This window comes from Equus asinus, chromosome 26 (assembly GCF_041296235.1).
Source record: "Equus asinus isolate D_3611 breed Donkey chromosome 26, EquAss-T2T_v2, whole genome shotgun sequence".
NCBI lineage: Eukaryota > Metazoa > Chordata > Mammalia > Perissodactyla > Equidae > Equus > Equus asinus.
Window position 1 is genome coordinate 41,250,481 of NC_091815.1, and position 21,474 is coordinate 41,271,954.

At 38.8% G+C, this 21,474-nt stretch overlaps 2 pseudogenes; both read left to right on the plus strand.

Moving 5' to 3' along the window:
• The first annotated feature begins 798 nt into the window (after positions 1-798).
• Positions 799-10,299, plus strand: LOC106825594 (vomeronasal type-1 receptor 1-like; annotated as a pseudogene).
• On the plus strand, positions 8,858-20,025 carry LOC139042158 (vomeronasal type-1 receptor 1-like; annotated as a pseudogene).
• Positions 20,026-21,474: the final 1,449 nt, after the last annotated feature.

Sequence of the window (21,474 nt, forward strand, 5' to 3'; positions counted from 1 at the left end):
TACGTGTCCTCTAGGTACTGATGTGGTGTTTTCTGCCAGTTTGGAAACGAGGATTATCTTCCTCACTCAGACAGGAGTTGGCCTTGTGGGAAATATCTCTGTTTTTTGTCTTTATAACTTCACTTTGCTCTCTAGACATAATTTGAGACCCACGGATGTGATTCTCATGCAGCTGGTTTTGGCCAACACCATGGTTCTTTTCTCTAAAAGTGTACCTCAGACACTGGCAGCTTTTGGATGGCGATATTTCCTGGATGATACTGGATGTGAACTTGCCTTTTATCTTCACAGAGTGGACACAGGAGTTTCCTTTAGCACTATCTGCCTCTTCCATGGATTTGTTACCGAACCTGACGTGAGTTCGCTCACCCGTTGCGCAGCAAGCCAATCTCTGACACTGGGTGTGTGGAAGAAAGTAGGAATTTTATTTTTTTGCACAGTGCTGAGCAAGGAGAGAGGGCAGCTAACGCTCAAATCCCAAACTCCCCAAAAAGCTAAAAGGAAGGGTTTTTATTTGGGGCTTTAGGTAGGGGAGGGGGAGCATATGGCCTTGCTGGTCGGAGCTTTCCCACCAGCCTGTCTTTGGCCTTGAGACACTTGCAGAGAAGAGAAAGCCTGTGACCTTGCTGGTCAGCAGCTTTCCCACCAGCCCATATCTCTTTGCGGGAGGAGATAGTCCAGGTGCTTGTCCTTGACAGTGTCTGTCTCCATGGAGGATAGTGGATTCTGGAGCCAGGAAGCCAGAGAGTAAGCAGGGAATGAGTGTTTTGGTTTTAACCCCATATATGCTGGGTTTAATGTGGGGAAACTGATATCCAGGTCGGTATCAGATTCCAGGCCATTAAGCTGAACCCTAGTATTTGGAGATGGATGGAGCTCAAGATTAGATCTCTAAAATTCATTGGCTTCTGCTGTTTCCTCTGCTGGATCCTGCATCTCTTGATAAATTCATGTATTCCTGTAATATTAAATGGTCCATTGAACACGAAGAACTTTAATGTGAAAAATGATTATGGATTTTGCTCTTGGCGTATGCAAGAGGGTTTTATAGGCACAATATACACAATGATATATTTTTCCCCTGACATTATGAGTTTAGGCATTATGGTCTGGGCCAGTGGCTCTGTAATTGTTGTCCTGCACACATACAAGCAGCAGGTCCAACACATTTGCAGCAACAGACTCTCCACCATACCCTCCCATGAGGTCAGAGCCACACGCACCATCGTGATCCTCGTGAGCTCTTTGTTACATTGTATTCACTCTACATTGTTTTGACAATTTGGATGACTCTAGCTGCATATCGAGGCCAGTGGATGACGAACTTCTCTGTGCTCGTGGCCTCATGTTTTCCAACACTCAGCCCCTTTGTGCTAATTCTCAACGACATGCGTATCTCTCAGTCTGCTTTGCCTGCAGGACAAGGAAGACTATTTTCTAAACTGCCTGCAGTGCTATGAGTCTGTTCTCTTCATTGCATTCAAATATTGATTTCAACTTTAGTTAATATTGAGGACCTCTTAAATGTCAGGAGTGTGTGACACTATTGCATATAAGGGCAGTAATGTCCCTGTTTGCATCAATCTTAATGTGGAGCTAAAAATGAACATCATGTACATAATGAAACAAAGATTCCTCAGTCTAACTGTTAGGTTCTTCTATGGAGAAGTTTCGGACATTTTTAAATAGTGGAAGGGAGAGAAATTGCTGAGCTTAACATCCGAGGGAAGTCTTTCACTTTGGGCCTTGTAGAGATTTCAGGAAAGTTTTTTGTTAGTTTTGTTTTGTTTTATTTAAATGTGTTTTTGAAGTATTATTGAATTCATCTTTTTGACTGGAGGAAAATCACCTGGAATGACCCATGTAAGGAAGGCGTGCAGCCATACCGGAGTGGGGCGAATCTCCTACATGTGGAGTATGAGAGATGGGACAGCAGCAGGAAATGAGGAGGGTGGTTGTTCTGGGAAGTCACTTAGGACAGGCCAAGAAATCTGAACTTTTATTTTTTTAACTTTTTATCGCGATTACGATAGTTTACAACCTTGTGAAGTTTCAGTTGTACATTATTGTTTGTCAGTCATGTTGTAGGTGCACCCCTTCACCCTTTGTGCCCACCCTCAACTCCCCTTTCCCCTGGTAGCCACTAATCTGTTCTCTTTGTCTACATGTTTAACTTCCACATATGAGCAGAGTCATACAGAGACTGTCTTTCTCTTTCTGGCTTATTTCACTTAACATAATACCCTCAAGGTCCATCCATGTTGTTATGAATGAGATGATTTTATCCTTTTTTATGGCTGAGTAGTATTCCATTGTATATATCTATACCATATCTTCTTTATCCAGTCATCAGTTGATGGGCACTTAGGTTGCTTCCACGTCTTAGCTATTGTAAATAATGCTGCAATGAACATACAGGTGCATGGGACTTTTGGAATTGCTGATTTCAAGTTCTTTGGGTAGATACCCAGTAGTGGGATGGCTGGGTCATATGGTATTTCTATTTTTAATTTTTTGAGGACTCTCCATACTGTTTTCCATAGTGGCTGCACCAGTTTGCATTCCCACCAGCAGTGTATGAGGGTTCCTTTTTCTCCACAACCTCTCCAACATTTGTTACTTTTTGTTTTAGTTATTTTTGCCATTCTAATGGGTGTAAGATGATATCTTAATGTAGTTTTTTTTAACTTTTTATTAAGATTATGATAGCTTACAACCTTGTGAAATTTCAGTTGTACATTATTGTTAGTCCTGTTGTGGGTGCACCGCTTCACCCTTTGTGCCCTCCTCCCAGCCCCCCTCTCCCCTGGTAACCACCAATCAGTTCTCTTTGTCTCTATGTTTGACTTCCACCTATGAGTGGAGTCATACAGAGTTCGTCTTTCTCTATCTGGCTTATTTCACTTAACATAATACCCTCAAGGTCCATCCATGTTGCTGTGAATGGGACGATTATATTCTATTTTATGGCTGAGTAGTATTCCATTGTATATATATACCATATTTTCTTTTTTTTTTTTTTAACAATTTTATTTTTTTCCTTTTTCTCCCCAAACCCCCCCGGTACATAGTTGTATATTCTTCGTTGTGGGTCCTTCTAGTTGTGGCATGTGGGACGCTGCCTCAGTGTGGTTTGATGAGCAGTGCCATGTCCGCACCCAGGATTCGAACCAACGAAACACTGGGCAGCCTGCAGCAGAGCGCGCGAACTTAACCACTCGGCCACGGGGCCAGCCCCATATGCCATATTTTCTTTATCCAATCATCAGTTGATGGGCACTTAGGTTGCTTCCACATCTTAGCTATTGTAAATAATGCTACAATGAACATAGGGGTGCATGGGACTTTTGGAATTGCTGATTTCAAGTTCTTTGGATAGATACCCAGTAGTGGGATGGCTGGGTCATAAGGTATTTCTATTTTTAAGTTTTTGAGAAATCTCCATACTGTTTTCCATAGTGGCTGCACCAGTTTGCATTCCCACCAGCAGTGTATGAGGGGTCCTTTTTCTCCACAACCTCTCCAACATTTGTCACTTTTTGTTTTGGATATTTTTGCCATTGTATCAGGTGTAAGGTGATATCTTAGTGTAGCTTTGATTTGCATTTCCCTAATGATTAGTGATGGTGAGCATCTTTTCATGTGTCTATTGGCCATCCGTATATCTTCTTTGGAGAAATGTCTGTTTATGTCCCCTGCCCGTTTTTTGATCGGGTTGTTTGATTTTTTGTTATTGAGCTGTGTGAGTTCTTTATAAATTATGGAGATTAACCCTTTGTCAGATGAATAACTTGTAAATATTTTTTCCCAATTAGTGGGTTGTTTTTTTGTTTCAATCCTGTTTTCCCTTGCCTTGAAGAAGCTCTTTAGTCTGATGAAGTCCCACTTGTTTATTCTTTCTATTGTTTCCCTCATCTGAGAAGACATGGTGTCCGAAAAGATCCTTTTAATACTGATGTCAAAGAGTGTACTGCCTGTATTGTCTTCTAGAAGCCTTATGGTTTCAGCTCTTACCTTTAGGTCTTTGATCCATTTTGAGTTTATTTTTGTGAATGGTGAAAAAGAATGGTCAATTTTCATTCTTTCACATGTGGGTGTCCAGTTTGTCCAGCACCATTTGTTGAAGAGACTTTCTTTTCTCCATTGTATGCCCTCAGCTCCTTTGTCGAAGATTAGCTGTCCATAGATGTGTGGTTTTATTTCTGGGCTTTCAATTCTGTTCCACTGATCTGTGCACCTGTTTTTGTACCAGTACCATGCTGTTTTGATTACTGTAGCTTTGTAGTATGCTTTGAAGTCAGGGATTGTGATGCCTCCAGCTTTGTTCTTTTTTCTCAGGATTGCTTTAGCAATTCGCGGTCTTTTGTTGCCCCATACGAATTTTAGGACTCTTTGTTCCATTTCTGTAAAGAATGTCATTGGGATTCTAATTGGGATTGTGTTGAATCTGTAGATTGCTTTAGGTAGTATAGACATTTTAGCTATGTTTATTCTTCCAATCCATGTACATGGAATGTCTTTCCATGTCTTTATGTTGTCATCAATTTCTTTCAGGAAAGTCTTGTAGTTTTCGTTGTATAGGTCTTTCACTTCCTTAGTTAAATTCACCCCAAGGTATTTTATTCATTTTGTTGCAATCATGAATGATATTGTCTTCTTGAGTTCTTTTTCTGTTAGTTCGTTATTAGAGTATAGAAATGCTACTGATTTATGTAAGTTGATTTTATACCCTGCAACTTTGCTGTAGTTGTTAATTATTTCTAATAGTTTTCCAAGAAATATGAACTTTTGTTTAAGAAAAATGACAGGACAGTGAAAGGATTCAATCAGGTGGGTGAAAATAGCAGAATTCCTTATTACAAATTTTTTTATAAAATATTTAATTAAAGTAGTTTTATTTGGTTTTGCTAATAATACTGTAACACTTTGTTGTTATTTAAATTTTTTAAAAAGAGAAAGAATGACTGAATACTCAGTCTAAAAAAAAAATCATGTGAAACAGAACAATAAAAATCAGAACATCTGAGTAATATAGGGGTGTGATAAATTCGTTGAAAACATCAATGACCTTCTGAAGTTTGGGGTGGTTGCTCTGTTTTATGCTTCAATTTTCCTATGCAGATGCAGTCTATGAGTCAGAATCATTAAAATAAAGGCGTTGGATATTAATTGACCCTCAAAGAAAACACATTATCAGTTTCTAATGGCCTAAATTAAGTATCTAAATAATTTACAAATTGTTTTTCTCAGCTATTTTCACCTAAATTGAAAATTTCAAGACTGGAATTCCAGACACCAATAGCTGATTTTTTTAAAGTTCTAACTGTTTCTCTCTAGAAAACAGAGTGTTGTTCTTCTATGCTTTAAAAAGTCTTACTCAATTTTTTATAATCTGAAATTCCAGCAACTTTAGTCAAGTCTAGACATTATGTACAAACAACTGTAATTGTGTGTATTGAAATGCCAATAGAGTTTACTTAATAACAAAATTTTTATTATATCTTTATCTTAATTCCAAAATTATCAAATCTATTTTTATTTACCTCCTTTGTTGTTTAAGTATCTATATCATATTTTATGAATATTTTTTGCTTACTTTAAAGAACCAGTCCATCATTTATCAGAAAATTATCTTAATTTTCAACAGATTGAAAATCAGTATAAGGATTATTAATTTGTACATCACAGGTCCAAAGTATAAACAATGATCTCCATTAAATATTAATCTGGTAAAAAATTGTTACTGACTTGACCATTCTTTTATTTTTAATGCAACTTCCTTTAAGCTTGTATTGATAACTCAGAAGAGATTCTACCTCTTGTGGTCAATTAGCTTGCAACAGAAATCTTTACCACCTTAAAAAATACTTTTCTTTTTCCTGAGGAAGATTAGCCCTGAGCTAACATATGCACCATCCTCCTCTATTTTGTATGTGGGTCACTGCCACAGCATGGTTAATGAATGGTATAGGTCTGCACCTGGGATCCAAGCGCATGAACCTAGGCTGCTGAACCAGAGTATGCTGAACCAGTAGGCCACAGGGCCAGCCCCTAAGAGTATACCTTTTCAAAAATATTTTAAAAGCTACCTCACGGGGGCCAACCCAGTGGTGTACTGGTTAAATTCACATGCTCCCCTTTGGTGGCCCGGGGTTCACAGGTTTGGATCCCAGGTATGGACCTACACTCTGCTCATCAAGCCATGCTGTGGTGGTGTCCCACATATTAAAAAAAGGAAGATTGGCAACAGATGTTAGCTCAGGGCCAGTCTCCTCACTAGAAAAAAAAAAAGTTACCTCACAAATCCCACACCACCTACCTACTGTATCCTCCTTTGCACCAGATTATGCAGTTAACAGAAAATTTGAAGCATTCATAACAGCCTTGACACTCATGTAATTACTAATATTGTGCCCCACAGTGATTTAAATATCCCTCTTCATTTCTGCTCATTTGGTCCTTTCCATCCCTGTAATATTTTATTGGCACGTTACAGACCGAAGGTTAAACTATCACTTTAGCCCCTGAAATAACATACCTTGAACATATCTCTGTATCTGATGACCGGGGTGGGCAGGAGGAGAAGTAGAAGGAAGGGGCAAGCCTAGGACACAGCCTCTATCAGGGTTTCTGTGGGGAAGGCAAGGCAGGATACACAGCTTAGGTTTGGCTAGTTTGAATAATTTCCACAGGCTTTGGGGCATATGGGCTGTCCCTAGTTGTCTGGTCCTGGGATGATTTAAGGCAGAGGAAACATTCACTTGGCATGGGAGAGTTAGATAAAGGAGGCGGTGGGGGCACAGCCGTGGGTCGGCTGGGCTGCACTTGAACGGTTTGCGCCAGGCAAGCTGACCTGAGGGAGAGAGGTCAATGACGTTAATTAACTCTTGCTTTGGCCCTGTGATTAGTGGCTGCCAACTTGACAAATGCAGAATCTAAGAAAATACAGTTAGAACAAGTGGACTTGTGACTATTTGGCATTATTTTAATAAGACTTTGAGGTGATAATAGTGGTGACTTTTAGAGAGTAGGGTATAGTTGCCCTAACCAGCATAGAAAATATTTATTCTGAGAGAAGAAAAAGAAGGACCATAAGTGAAAGTAAAAGGACTTCTTACAGGCTAGAAGTTATGGGTTTTCTATTTTATGGCATTAGCCAAGAAAATAGATCTGAAATTTTGGGGGTCTCTAACAATATCTTGGTGGAGATGTAAAATATGCTATAAGTATGAGATATATGATAATATCTTGGTGTATTTCTCAGGGGAAGGAGGAAGGTCTGGCAGTGATGTTGTGAGAGGATAAAAGATGACAATCTAGTAAAGAACATGTTAAGGTTAGTGGTATTTGTGTATAACTAAGGGGAAGGAGTAGTCATGGTCAGAGATGCAGGTCAGGAAGTTGTTATGGTAGGAGAAGGCACTGGGGCGTGAGGGGTCCTGTCCCCAGGAGGTGGAGGGACTGACTGATGTGAGGCAGGTGCCTCCTGGGGAAATCACTAATCTCCATTAATATTTAGAATGGCGGAGATGATGTTAACCATTATTGGATTCCACATTAGGCCTTAAGTATAGGAGTATGTGTTTGGCAAAGAGTCATGAATACACAAGGATCGTGAGCTAAGCAGACAGCAAGCTCAGAAACACAATAGAACCCCTAATATTAAAGGAAAAAAGTAAAGAAATTACCTGTGTCCAGTTTATGCCTTAGGAGATGTAGTCCTTGGGTATCACTGTGATACAGGTTTTAGTGTCCAGGATGAAGTTGTCTCTGGTGCAGGAAACAAAGTCATCTTCAATGGTGAGGCCTTGGACTGGGACAATGTGGACTAGGGTGTCCCTTCCAAGTGGATACCCATCCAGGTTCGTGTGGGTCTCAGCATTTGGCATGTTTGATTGAAACAAGGGCTTACCTGGGGCTTTGGGCCTCCAGATTGTAAACCAATGAAAGCATCTAGTTGAGTAGAAAGAAGATCAACAGTCAACAGAATGGTGTGCAGCTGCACTTGACAGGTTTTATTTTTTTAATAGAATTTTAGGTTCAAATGGGTCCCATATCAGATGAGCAGCTTCTTGGCCAGTGGGACACTCTGTGGTTAATTAGTCCCAAAATAGTAGGCTCCCTTGGTCTGGCCTCCACCCCTTATAAGATTGGGGCATAACCAAAAATCTGTTAAGATAAGTTAAGGCCTAGAGCAAGATAGAAACTCATTTAGGACTGTATTTGGTGGACTGGAATTTTAAAAGTAATTGAGATCATTATTTTTCTCAGTTAAATCAGCTATTTGGGACCATTTAGGGATATGATAGTTCCATTGAATGTTTCTTTCAAGAGTCCAGTATTGTGTGTTTTAAGAAGTGAAATGTGCACCTTGGTTATTATTAGTAATGTTTGTAATGCTAAAGGGAATAGGAGTGTTCCGGCAGGGCCTTGTGTTCTGGTCTTATTATATGCAGAGACTTGTGTGATTTTGATTTATATTTTGAGTGTCTGTGAGGCAAGAGATCCCCAGAGCCCTTTACCTTGAAGGGGACAATTTTTAGGTAATGGTCCATCCATTTATAATAAATGTGAAGATGAGGCCATTTTTTGGCCAGGGCAGTCAGTCCTACTGCCTGTCTGATGGTTGGCCAAGTATTTTGTTTCTTGGATCCTGTTTATGATCAGAGACATCCTGGCTAAGAGATGGAATGTAGCAAGAGGCTATCAAGCTCCATCATGTATGATGGTTGTAGTGTTATTTATAGTCCACAAATTCTCATTGCTGTTCACTCAGTTAACCTCAAGGGATTTTGCAGGTAGCCAAGGGTTCTTAGAGGAGAGGTGACCTTCTCCAGCACCATGGCATGCTATCCGGATGAAGGACAGGAGAGGTCACACCCTCCTGCAGGTGAAACATGCCAGAATGCCCAGATTTAGCTCTATTCTGTCTTAAGGAGGCCTCGGTAGCCATGCCAAGCTTATCAGGTGCTGTTTCCCTGACCAAAAGCATTATGGGTGGTTGTATGGAGAGTCACAGGCTCAGGTCTGTGGGAGCCTCTATTTTTAGGGGAGCCAAGTATTGTAGCCAGCAATTGCTGTTTTAATGAAGTATAGCAAGAAGTTGAGAGGGAAGTTTCTTCCATCAGAAGCCCTTGAGTAACCAATGGCATCAGAGGTGGTCCAGAGACTCCAGAAGATGCGAGAAGAGGTTGTCAAAGCCTCTACAGTGAACAAGTCTCTGAAGCACTCATGGGAGAGCTTGTTGATTTTAATTTGGACAGATTTTAGAGTCATTTGTTGGAAGGAGCCCCATTTAAGGTGGGCTGATATGTAAATGGCAGCATCAGTGAGATTAAATAAAATTTATAAATGAGGAATATGTTGCCACAAGAACCCAAAGAAGACTATAAAATGTTGGACCTGTATGTCACGTGAATCTCCTTGGAGGAGGGTGTCATCAATGTACTGTCATAACTGTGCTCCTGGAGAAAGGTGGATCCAGTTCTGATCTTGTCCTCTGAGACTGTGTGTGATAGCAAAGTTGTTGAGGTACCTGATGGGTAGCCTGTAACAGGTATATTGTGTCCCTTCAGCAGTGATGTCAGACTACAGCCAAGAGGCTGTTAAACAGGCACTGAACAGACCACATTTGCCAAATCTATAAGAGCAAAATATTTACTGGTTGTGGACAAATGGAGTGAGCAATTCTAATATTATTGGATGTAGGGGAGTGGGTCCTAACAGATGGAACCACAGCATTAGGGTTGTAGGAATTCATCAGACACATCCTTTGTTTTTTCTTAGTTTAAAAACAGGCAAAATTGGGCTTTCAAATGAAAAGCAATGGGAATAATCACCTCTTTGTTAGGTTTTATATGTTTTAATCCTTGAAGGTCTTGTTTGAACTTCCATTGGGCCATATTAATTAGTTTAATTGGGAGTCCATGAGGTCCCATTGATTATGCTAACTTGTAAGTGCCAAAGACTTATTTAGAATTTTAATTTATTATTTATTATGTCAGGCCGTCTGTCCTTGCCCAATATGGGATATTTTAGGGCAAGAGATACTATGAATGTGGGAAATTTAGGTACACTACAACTATGCTACAACTAAAGTAAGGCATACCTATTTTTTGTCTAATTTATATTTAGTTCTATTTTTAGGATTATATGGGATACAATGATTACTTTGAGTGGGATACCCTGGTATGAGTATAATTAGAGCCCCAGGATTGATTAAATTGATGAAATCCTGTCAATTGGTGCATTTTAGCAAATGTTAAAGTTAATTTAGAACTTTTGTTGTAGAGACATGAAAGCCAATAGGCACATTTTAAAAACTTTTTGTTATATAAGTTTTTAAAATATATAAATTTTAGTATATAGATTTTGGATTTCCTTTTGGGTCGTATTATGGACCTTTGTTATAATTTAATTATATGATATATATAATTCATCTATTATTAAAATATTATATATAGCTTAATTGGTTATTTTTATATTTCCCCCTGTATCTAGGGGATTTTGTTTAGATAGGTTGTTGTCTTTTTTACATCAACAAACTAATTAAGTAACCTAATGTAAACTAATTAGTAACCTAGGACTAACTGGTATCACGTTGGCTAGAGCTGGCATTTACTGGCTACGAAAGATTTAAAGTTACCTTTTTTTTTCCCCTTAAGCTTATAGCTGCCTAAAGTCACAGGCTTACCCTTTTTTTTTTTTCCTGTGTTAAACATATAGCCACTGGAAGCTGTGGTTTGTAGTTTCTGTCTCTGGCTGATAAGAGGAAGCGGGTGGGAAAGGGGTCTGGGGCCTCCGGTCAGCAGCCTCTCCTTGGGATGGCCCCAAGGTGGCATCATCAGTCTTCCCCTCCCACTTTTTTTTTTCTCTTAAATTTTTCTAGAACGGCCTGTATCTCTAGGCAAGTCAAATTTTTCCTTTTTTTTTTCCTTTTGTCTCCTGTCTGTCCCTGACCACTTTTTTTTTTTTTTTTTTTTTCCATCTTTGGGTCTGTCTTTACCTGGTAAGATCCTGGCAGTCCCCATTGGTCTCTGCTGTGAGTGGCGGCCTCCGTTTCTAGCGTGTCCCTGTCTACCTCTCGTGGCCAGTTGGCTTGCAACAAAAATCTTTACAACCTTAAATTAGGTGTGTACCTTAAAAAAATATTTTGAAAGCTACCTCAAGAATCCCATAACACTGATAATAGTGTATCCTCCTTTGCATGGGTTTATGCAGTCATCAAAAAAGTTTGAAGAATTCAAACCAGCCTTGAAGCATGTGTAATTACTAACGCTGGGCCCTGCAGTATTTAAAATAGCCCCCATTCATTTGGTCCTTTCGATACCTAATATTTTATTGACATTATATAGACTGAATATTAAAATCTCACTTTACTCCCTGAAATTATATACCTTGGACATATCTCCATATTTTGGTGCATGTGGCTTCTCTAGATGCATATTTCTAACTTTTTACCTGACCTCCCAATTTGACTCTCTGGTGGACATCTTAGTGTACCCAAAACTGAGCTGTTTTTCCAGCCCCTGACCCTCCCTCAGTCTTTTCCATCTATGTAAATAAAATCATCATATTCCCAGTTGCTTTTGGCCAAAATTTAGCCATTTCTGAACTTTGAATCATCTTCTCTGTGACTATTTACCCCATGCCTTATCAAGTCCTGTGCAAAAATTTAACTCAAAATTAGTCACAGTCTTAAATGTAAAATCTCAAACAACGGAACTTCTAGAAGAAAATATGTAGAAAAATTGTTGTGTCCATGTTAATTAAATATTTTTTAAATATACCACCCAAAACAAGATGGTCACAGAAAGTGTGATAAGTTAGATTTCATTAAAATTAAGACATTTGAGTATTTAGAAGATTTTTTAAAGGTGTGAGACATTTTGTGTGCTGATAAACAGCAGCACTTACAAGAGCCCATTCACGATGATTAGGTATTATAAATGTTTATATTAATTTGAACCACTTCTTTGGGAAATTTAGGGGGAGCCAGAGCCAAATGTTCTTTCTCTTTCCCCTTTTTCATTAAATAATAAGCCACTGGTCAGCAGAGGTGGAACTGCTTATATTCCATTGATTTGATAGAGAAATTGGGACATGACTATTTACTGTGCTTGGATATTATACACAATATATCCACATGGCTTATTCCTTCATTTTTTTTCAAGTATTGACTGAAATAGCCACTTGTCAATGAGCTCTCCCATTACTGTTCAGTTCATGTTGCATCCTCCTCTTTTCCCTGTTCACACCTCTGTGAAAGGTGACATGAGTGGAGCCATATTAAAACAGAGCCAGAGCAGCTATTTTAAAGGAATTGCCTTGCATATCTTTTTTCTTTATCTTCCAAACTGAACCAAACCGCCAACATTCCAAGAAGTGAGTAAGGACAAGAATATCATGTTTGTAAAGACTGATGACATTGGACTTTGCTGATGACCTAATTGTTAACCAATCAATGAAGTACAAGTCTAGCTTTTTGCCTGATGACCGAACTCAAGGCAATCTATGAAGTACACACCTAGCCTCACCTCATCTAGCACCAATGAACTCTTCTTTAACACAACTCACCTCATCTTCCTCCCTTTTTCCCATAAAAACTCTGAGCCCCTCTCCTGTAATTGGGACACTATTTGTGTTTCTACCTTAATCTGTGCTCCCCACATTGCAATTGTTTGATCCCCAAATAAATGCCTCTCTGCCTCTCATTTTGGGTCTTTCTTTTTAGTTTAACAGACGTAGTGTCAGAAAGCAAAAGCTGAAGCAACCTCATCTTCATGGACCGGCATCCCCTGGAACTGGATTTGGTACCTACAAGAGCGCCTTGGGCTCATCATTTCCATGAATCACTGACTCTTCTGATTGTGGATCCTCTCGGATTCTGACCTCCCTCCATTTGGTTGAGATCAGTGCCTTCTTTTGGGATTGGGGGTGGCTGCCCAGGAGATGATTGTCTCAGTGCTGGTGCAGCCTTTTTGACTGGCAGTCATTGCTGCAGGAGGGGATTCCCTGAGCAGGAGTTTTCCTTGGTCACTGAGTACTCTAACTAAATTGAGGGATTTCCTATTGTCATTCTTGTTTGCAAGCTTTTCTTTACCATGGGACTTTCATTTTCTAAAGTTTCCTGAGAAGTTCCTCCCTCAGGAACTCCAGCTGGTTTTATGTTTAAGAACTATGGTCCTTTTTCTTGTAAATTTTTGTCTTGAGGGACTGATAATGCAGAAGATGATTTAAAATTACAGGGGCCACTCTGGGGCTATTTTGAGCTTCCAAAACTTGTCTTTTTTGCACACTACACTTGGGAACTGTGTATTTATGATGAGAATAAGATTTTTAATTCCTAAAGAGTCACGTATGCCACCTTCTAGCGCACCTGCTTAAAAACTGTGGTCTCAGAAGCCGGAAATATTTACAAAGAACAGCAAAATCTTATTAAGCTTCTTTCATGTTCTGAGAGCTTGGCTTGGTAACCATTAGATTGGGGGCCCCAAAATATGGTCTGGCAGAAAGTGGGTTGTACCCCATTTTCAGCCAGATGTAGCTGGGCAGAAATGGAGATTAAACTCTGTCTGTGGCTAGGGTTCCTACCAAACTGCCACCACCCTCAGGGGAATTACATTGGTCATTAGAAGGAAACTTCTAGTTAGATATGATCATTTAAAAAGTGCACTTAAAAGCAAAGCCTTCAAAATGCTCAAATAGCTTCACTGAGAGTTTCATTGCAAAAAAACTAATGAAAAATTATAGATATGAGGTTCCTAAAAGAAAAGACTATACTACCATAAACAAAAGTCCATTAAGTTAATGTCTTTACCCACATCCCCTTATCTACCTTTGAAGGAGGGGCCCCATATGGGCCCTTCCCAGAGTTAACAAAACTCTGGGAGATGTTCCTGGTAAACTTCCTGGTAGCCAAGGGGAAACTAAAATTAAAAATCAGTGCAGTTGTTTAATACTGCCAGAAATATTTACTATTTGTCCCAGCTAAAAACTGGCAAGATACTTAGAAGGACTTTTTTCAGTAGCTCTAAGGTCAAAAATTTGCCAGAGTAAAAGCTGACATTCAGAGTCTAATAGGAATTTTTACAGGCCTTTTTTCCTAAGTTAAAATAAAACTATGTACTCAGAGGGAAAGAAGCAAATTAGGGATGATGTAGTTGGATGGGTAGATCAACCTATGATGTCATTTAAGTTACAACCCAATTTTTGAGGAATTGAGAGCAACTGTCCTTATCTTACAAATCTTTGCAAAACGGAAATGCAGCTCTAGAGGCAGTTCAGATTCCACCCATTCACTTTCACCAATCCCAAAAACCTCCCCTATTTATCTCAAAAGGCTATAACATTTCCAGAAACTTATCTAGACTATCCCCAATTCCTAAGACTTAAGGAAAAAAAGAGGTAAATGGCTATAGATACACCCTTGCCTAAAATCTAGCATTTAAAAAATCTTCTCTACAAATATTAGGGGAAAAAAAACTTTAGCCGTCTAAGTGAGTAACCCTAATTTATTCCATCTGCCAGAAACAAAATTTGGATTCAACTATTCTTTTATAACTAGTGAGCTTTGAATTACTGTACCTGATTCATGGGAATAATTTTAAAACAGTAGCTGTGGGATCTCTATGTATGTGTGTCTCTATATATGTATGTTATAAATGTGTGATATTTTTTACCTCCAGATGATATTATCAAATTTAATTTGTGGAGAGCTCTATTTAATTGGCTTAAAAACAAACAAGCACTATATAATTTGAGTATACTCTCAAAAATATAATAGAAACTAACTCAAATGAATTTCAGAATCATGTTATCTAGGAAAATATTCAATACTAAAGCTAATTTGTTTGTTGGTTTAATTAAAGTTTTTTTTTTTATTTTTCCTTTTTCTCCCCAAAGCTCCCCAGTACCTAGTTGTATATTTTTAGTTGTGGGTCCTTCCAGTTGTGGCATGTGGGATGCCACCTCAGCATGGCTTGATGAGTGGTGCCATGTCCGTGCCCAGGATCCGAACTGGTGAAACCCTGGGCTGCCAAAGCACAGCGCACGAACTTAACCACTCAGCCATGGGGCTGGCCCCTGTTGGTTTGATTAACATAGGCATGCCTTTAGAGTTATTGGCATTAAATATAAAACTTTTGTTCTACCTAGGTTTACCAAAAGCCAAACAAATTCACGTTACCTCTGTTACAAAATTTGGCAGCAAAAAAATTGATGGCTGATTTTGTCTAGTGTCTCATGAAGTTTTTGCAGGTAATCTAAATATAATTGTTGGAAACAAGTAAACTAAATAGATGTAAGTAAGACAAAAAAGTTTTAGGTGAACTTTTTAACAATAATTATGTGTTATAGCATATATATTTAAAAATAACTTCAAAGTCTCCCAGCAACTTGAAACCTTAGGATTTTGCTAAATTAAGTTAAAATGATAAAAAAATTATTTAATATCCAGATCATTTCCAAATAAGATAAAATATTAGGCATTAATTACTAAACATAGGTTTATCTACTTTTGGCTTCTTATTATGGTAAAATTAAAAGATGTTTGAGTCTATTAATAAACATGTCTTCTGCCACATTAAAAAATTTTATGCTATGAGAACATGCATGTTTTTGGTAAAAGAAGGTATAAGGAATGGAGATGTTTTTGTTAGCAAAAGTACATTTGTCCTAAGGTAAAAATAATTGTGAAAAAGAGGAAAGGACAAATTCTAAATGTAAGAAAAGAAAGTTTGTGGAAAAAGAACCCTGAGAAAAAAGTTTTCTGCATGGTAAAGCCGGCTAACATTGGAATTAATTTAATTAAGTGAATGAGTTCTAATATCAAAAGTAAGCTGGTGCAAAATTAGAGCTTGGTTTTCTCTCTATTGAAAGGACAAGTTTTCTTGGGCTTTTAGTCTGCTCTTGATAAAGACATTATGAAAGGTTTTTTCCTTTACTTTTGAGTAGTCTACCTAAAGGGCAGGGATTTTATGTTTTATCAAAATAATCTGGGGCTGGCCTGGTGGTGCGGTGGTTAACTTTGCACGTTCCGCTTCTCAGCGGCCCAGGGTTTGCCAGTTCAGATCCTGGGTGCGGACCTGGCACTGCTTGGCAAAAGCCATGCTGTGGTAGGCGTCCCACATATAAAGTAGAGGAAGATGGGCAAGGATGTTAGCTCAGGGCCAGTCTTCCTCAGCAAAAAGAGGAGGATTGGCAGTAGTTAGCTCAGGTCTAATCGTCCTCAAAAAAAAAAAATCTCCTATGTTGTTTTTATCAGATCATTCATTACAAGAGCTAAGATTTTTCTTACAACCATTTCATTCTCTGTATTTGCCTGAAAGTCTTTAATTGTAACCATGGTTAAATGGATAACTAAGCATTGTTTCACAGTGACCTATGATCCTATTTGACCAAGTATTTTAAAATCTTTTGATATTTTTTACAAACTTCCCCAAATCAAATTCTAAATAAAATCTTTTTGACCTGGAAATAACTTTCAGGCTTTCCAGAGGTCCCCTATAACACCTCACCTCGAAAGATTTGTTTTCTTTCCTTATAAAAAAAAGGGATGTTAAACTAATTAGGCTTATTTAGTACATTGAATTACATGGGAAGCATTGCCACCTTAATGAATTTTTATTAACAATTACCTCTTTAAAGAGCCTATCTCCAAATAGACACATTCTGAGGTACTGAGGGTTAAGACTTCAACATATGAATTTTGGGAGGACACAGTTTAGCCTATAACACACTCTAAGTTGATGAAATGGTTTCTGCTAGTATAAGTTTGGGTCTTATTGTCCTCACTCAGATTGGAGCTGGGATCCTTGGAAATTCTTCACTCCTTTGTCTTTATATCTTTACTTTGGTCACTGGGAACACGTTGAGAACACTGGCTTGATCCTTAATCAGCTTGTCTTAGCCAACATCTTGGTTGTTTTCCACAAAGGGGTCCCGCAGTCAATGGCAGCTTTTGGATGGAAATATTTCCTTAGTGATGCTGGATGTAAATGTGTCTTCTCCTTTCACAGAGTTTCCAGAGGGGTTTCCCTAACCACTACCTGCCTCCTCAGTGTTTTCCAGGCGTTTAAGCTTTGCCCCAGCATCTCTAGGTGGATGGAACTCAGAATGAGACCCCCGAAGTGCATTGGATTCTGTTGTTTCCTCTGTTGGATCCTGCCTCTTGTGTTAAATAGTTTTATTGCTACCAGTGTCACTGGCCCAAGGAAGAGCCAAAACATGAGTATGGAGAAAACTTATGGATACTGTGTATTGCCCATTCCAGACAGATTTTTAGTGTCACTACATGTAGGCATATTCTTCTCTATTGATGTAATATGTTTGGGACTCGTGGTCTTGGCAAGTGGCTCCATGGTCCTCGTCCTGCACAGGCACAAACAGTGAGTCCAAGACATTCACAGCAACAGCCTTTCCCCCAGAACTTCCATGAGGCCAGAGCCACACACACCATCCTGGTCCTCGTGAGCACATTTGTCTCCTTTTACTCTCTCTCTTCCATTTTGACACTTTGTTCATCCCTGATCATAAACCCAAGCCAGTGGCTGGTGCACACTTCCATGCTGGCGTCTTCATGTGTCAGCATTCAGCACCTTTGTGCTCATCACCAGTGAAACATGTGCCTCTGGGTTCTGCTGTGGCAGCTTGGCAAGGAAAACTGTTTTAACAATCTGGTTAAACATCTATATATCTTCTAACTGTGCAGTTGGATCAGTTATCAATCATTTTTCAAAAATTTCTAGTGAAACTTAGGTGTCTGAAATCAGGCTAGAACTTTGTTGTTCTGTGATAAATAAGAGCAGTTATGTCCCTGCTCTTCCACAGCTCAGAGTGGAACTGTTAATGATCCCTCTACACTATTAGGTAACATTAATCAGCCTCATTGCACTGTGCTATGGAATCTGGACATATTTAAGATAACGGAAAGTAGAGAAATGTTAATTGGGGAGAAAGAATTGGGTTCCACTGTGCATGTGCTTTTCTTTTTTTCGTATTGTTACATGAAATATACATACATATTTGCATATATTTACATATGTATATGTATATATGTGTGTGTGTGTGTGTGTGTATATATATATATATATATATATATATATATATATGTAATTTTTTTAACCAGAGTGGAGTCTAGCTGTTTTAGGCAGATGGAAAATTGCCTGAATTGACTCCTGGATGGGAAAGCATGTAGAGCCCCCAAAGAAGTTTAGAAATCCAGTATTTTAGGAGTATTGACAGTGAGGGGAGAGTGGCAGGCAGAGAATGAGGAAGGTGCTTCTGTCAGACACTGTAGTACAGGCGAAGAACTGGAAACTGCATCCTGAGAATAATGACAGGCTAGTGGCTGGGTTCAGTCAGGAGGGTGACATCATCAGCTCTGCTTCTTGTAAGTGATTTAGAGAGTCATTTGGAATGAATTAAATTATTTTATAACAACTCATATTTTCTAAATGTTTAAATTGTGTATCATATGTTTTAATATTAGTTTACAATTTGAAGATGAAATATCTTCATTTTGCAATGATCAATTTACATTAAATTTAATGTATTTACTCCTCATCCCCTAACAATGAAGACGAAACATTGATGAACTTAAATTCCATTTTCCTATTATGCTTCATGTTTAAATCCACAGTAAAAGCTGGTTGTATTCAGTAATCTCTTATGTTCTAGTTGAGGGTTTCTTACCCTCAGCATGAGCAAGCAGTCTACAAGCAGCACGCTGTGTTGGCTTTCCACTCTACCACATATTTTGCTGGTAGGGAGACAACAAAGCAAATGGATATAGAGACCTTATTACTTATGCAGACAGCATAAGAAAGGCCAGCATGATGTCACTTCCCCATGACCCTTGTACCACAGGATGACACCTAACCAGAGGGACTAGATGATGGTGGTCTGATGAACAAATGAGCAATGGAGTGATCTGTCATTGAGGAGTCCATTCTAGACTACAGCTAAGTGGTTTTCCAGGCTGCAGCTCTAAATAAGGGAAGGCACCCAGGGAGGCAGAGAAGGAACTGCCCCATGGCATCCACAAGAAAGGGACGTGGATGAGAAATAGCCTGTGACAGCTCCTTCCAAGAATGCTGATCTTGCCATGTTCCTGGAAGGGTCACAAGGTTTTCCACTGATACTTAGATCAGACTGCAATTGAGTCTCTCATGCATGACCCAAGTGGATCTGTACAAGGTTGTCAGAACCCCATGGCAGAACCATCCCCTGCAGACTCTATAGACATTTGGGGCTGCATCATTCTTTGTTTAGAGAAGCTCTCCTGGCCTCTCCTGTTGAGCAGCATCCCTGGCCTCTACCCACTAGATCCCAGAAACACCATCACTCAATTGTGGCAGTGAAAGTTATCTCTAGGTGTTGCCAAATGGCCCCTGGGAAGGCAAGACTGCCTCAGGTTGAGAACACCTGCTCAAGTTATTTAAGGTTACTCATGTTTTCTGGTGGATTTTTAATAGGATGTAATTTTCATGAAATAGTTATTTTCTGCTAGTGTTTTGTAGTTCATTGACATAGCCCTGGAATTGGATTCCACAACCTCATAATGTTCAGAGTGCATTTATTGCACCCAAAGTTTGAGCATAATAATTTACTTAAGTTTAACAATTCTATTTTAATAAAAAAGCTCACATATTCTGTAAAGATGTAAATGCTCATGTTTACACACTCTTTTCTAAGGGGATCTTATTTGCATTACCCCACTTCTCTTAAGATTTGCAAGGATAAACTTTTTCCTAAGTGTAGGAGCAGGCCCAAAATGAAGCCAAGTCAGGTGAAGAAAATGATCAGCTCTGAATGATTGGATAAAGATGTGGTCTGTATATACAATGAATTACTACTCAGCCATAAAAAGACCAAATCATCCCATTCACAACAATATAGATGGAACTTGAGGATATTATGTTAAGCAAATCAAGCCAGACAGAGAGAGACTAAGACTGTATGATTTCACTCATATATGGAAGACAAACTAACATGGACAAAGAGAACAGAGTAGTGGTTACCAGAGGGGAAGGGGGTGGGGGGATGTGCATAAGGGGTAAAGGGGCACATTTATATGGTGAGTGACAAATGATAATGTACAACTGTAATTTCACAATGTTATAAACTATTATGACCTCAATAAAATAAAAATAAAAAATGAACTCTGGCTATTATAAATAATTTAGTGAATTTCTAATTTCAATGCATAATTTATTTGATAAAATTAGATTTCCAAATTTTTCGTTTTAGTTTGTTAAAATAATTAACAGCTAACAGTTCTCCAAGAGAATTCATTCTTATTTTGTAATGATTAACCTTTATTAACTAAATTTAAAAATGTTTCACCTTTGTCACTTAGCTGCAAACTTAGGAATGACTTTAAATTCCATCTTTCTCCTATTTCCATTTTCCTCTCAAAGCAAGCATTATTTATCTTCACTTATCCAACTACAATCCTTTTTACTTTAAGAATGTTACTATAATTTTATAATTTTCAGGAGAGAGCAGTATTTTATGGAAGTGGCATGTAATTTATCTACATAACTCCTTGAATTGCATTTTATTTCCAGAGAAAGTAAAACCTTATTTGTTGCACTAAACTCTTATCTTTCCAGATCCCTGGCCTCATGCCCCATCTTTCTCAGTTAATTTTACCATATCTGAATCTCTGATCCATTGACTCACTATGATCCCATCCTCAGTGACCCAAATCCTTCCAAAGAAAGCTGAGATCCAAGGTTTCCTCGTTATAATGAATCTCTTGAAAAGAGATCCGAGGGTCTTGCTCCCTCACTTTCTGGAATTTGGCTAATCATATCTCAAGTCTGTTGAATATAAGCTCCCACCATGCTAGACCACTGGAATAATTATAATTTAAAAACTCAGAAGCAGGCCTGAGCTGATGGAGGAGGACCTTTATAATTAAACAATATGATTTTGTAATAATTCACTGGACATATGAGTAGCTAAACTGGACTTGAGCAGGATTGGTGACCGAAACTTACAGAATACAATTTTTTTGGCAAATGGATGACACAACAGCCAAGTGTTTTCCATTAATTTCATCCAAAGATGGTTAGGTTTGGGGTGGCTATTTCCAGAAGTGGTTTAAAAGGGCACTGTGGAGAAAAGAAGAGCCCTGTGCGGAGCTGAGGTATGAATGTGTGAGGTATGAAAAGTGTGAATGCTGGTAGGTTATCTGGGATGCATTAGTGAGCTGGTTTCCACTTGGAAAATTGGGGCTGAATCCCACTGAGAACATACAGGTTGCCATATAGAATCGGCCCAAGTCATAGAAAGCGGGATTCTGCAGTGTAAATTGTGAAGCTTCTCTGATTCCCTCCATGCATCCATAGAAGGGAGAATTATGGGGCTGCGGAAAAATCTACAGTGTGTGGAGACGCCCATTTTTCCATCCTCTTTCTTGGCCTGTATTCCAGGTGTTTTGCTATTGTCGACATTCTTGTATATGTC